Raw genomic sequence first — 2,110 nt, forward strand, 5'->3', positions numbered from 1 at the left:
ACAAGAACCCTATTACAAACGAAAATGCAGGTGCTTCATAAGAAAAGAGGATGACTCTTTTGTGTTAGCAGGCCACTTATAAGAGGGGAAAAATTGATTTTGCAAACTTGCTGGTTTCTCTACAGCATGGACTTCAGTTTGTTTAATAAAACAGCAGGGACTTTTCTTAAGGTCATAATATAATACGCATTTCTAGTATCTCATGTAAAATATGGTTACCTGTGTCTGGTCTGATTTTTCAGTAACAACATTTCCATAGGAACTACCTCAGTCAGAACAACTGCTTACTCTCTCCACAGCTTCTGTAATCTGTGTCATAAAGAATACTTGGTAACAATGTTGAGGATTTTTATGGTAATAATTTGAACTGTCTCCATGGAGTTTCTCCTAGCTGTCAATTTGAACTGCACACATAGTACAAAACTGTAAGCTCATGTAAGATAATGATGTGTCTAAAAAGAGCACAAGAACAGATCAGTAAAGGCTAGTGAGTAACAGCAATTTATATCAGTCTAATTTCATAGGCAGTTGGTCTTGACGAAGAAGCATGAAGAATTTAAGTATGTCATAATTGTTTAAACCCTCTATTGCCTTTTCAGCATGAAAACAAATTATAGCTGAGGTTAGCAATAAAAGCATTTATTTTTCAGAGAATTCAGAAAAATATGGCTATAGCCCATACAGATTTTATGGAACCAAAAGAAGAAAATCTCCATGGGCTGGGCACATTCCTCATGTAACGGAGAGATTCTTAGAAACTTATTTGTTTCTAGAAAAACAAAGAAAAATCCAAACCTTTCCCTGATGGCATTTTTAAGCTTTCCATACACAAGCTGTATCCCGCTGAGTACAGAGATTTTTGCCACAGGGCTTTTCCCTCTAAGGTGGTAGAATTTATTTGTTTTATACCTGTTAAACCTACTGTTCATTTAATACATATTTTACAGGAATAGGCATACTCACTAGTTCCTTGTATGAATATCTATTTTGGAATGAGTGCCTTTTCTTCCCACTTTAGCTTTTTCTGTTGAGGAAGATACTAAGTGAGAAATCAAAATGCCCTCTCTGGGGAGCTGGTTTGTGCAACTATATTGGGACAGTTGTGCTTGTAACTTTCTTGTATGGACAAATCCTTGGAGACCTTCCTATCATTCCAGCTGCTCCATAAGGTTTTGTATTTTAATGCTGGTAGAAGTTATATCAGAATGCTGAGAAATTAAATAAAAGCAAGGTCTACACTGAATGAAAAAAAAAAAGAGTAAAATGAAATTATCAAATGAGAATTTATTTTCCCCTCACTTTTCAGAGGTACAAAAGATCCCTCTGTAGCTGTTTTTTTTGAACTTAGATGATTTTCTAGAGAATTGTCTTTTCCTCTATATTTATCTGATTATTGTATTTCAGGAAATACTGTTAACCAAATTGTAATAGTATCAGATGGTCACGTAAACTCATCAAATGCTTGACCTTTTTACCAGTATCAAGTTCAATAGCTTCATTTTAAAGATTTCACAGATTTTATTTCTAGTACAAAACTTTGAGTTTACTCTTTAAGCTTACCACATAGCAGGAAATGTTTCCTATCAGTTTCTATTAACTACGCATTCTTTCAAAGCAAGAAATTGCTGGGAATATCAAAGTGTTTGTAGTGAGAGTCTGCATTAAAACATTTTCAAAAAAACTATAATTAGCAGAACTGATTTTTTTTTTTATTCTAATGTTGTAACTCACTCCAGAATTACATTAAAAATCCGTCACACATCAATAACCCAGTTATAAAATCTTAACTGTATGACACGTGAATATTTGGCTTGTATTAAGGGATTGGCTCTGAGAAAAATTAAACATGTAAAGTACCAAGTACCAATGGTAGGCTATTTGCCATATAGCTTAAGCCCTGGGAGACAGACTGTACAATGACGTAGTCCAGAGAGAAAGTTTCCTGTCATTTAGTGGTCTTGAGAGAGAATAGTTGGCTTTTCTGGGGAACTCTGTGTATAACCTGATTGCTCTCAAATAAAAATAGACACCCTCTCAATCAGAGAGAGCCACATAGGCATAATGTGTGGCTTAGCTTTTTACCAATAGCAGAAATGGTCAAGCAGATGAA

The sequence above is a fragment of the Fulmarus glacialis genome, unplaced genomic scaffold (genome assembly GCF_000690835.1).
Source record: "Fulmarus glacialis isolate BGI_N327 unplaced genomic scaffold, ASM69083v1 scaffold27416, whole genome shotgun sequence".
In the NCBI taxonomy this organism is placed as follows: domain Eukaryota; kingdom Metazoa; phylum Chordata; class Aves; order Procellariiformes; family Procellariidae; genus Fulmarus; species Fulmarus glacialis.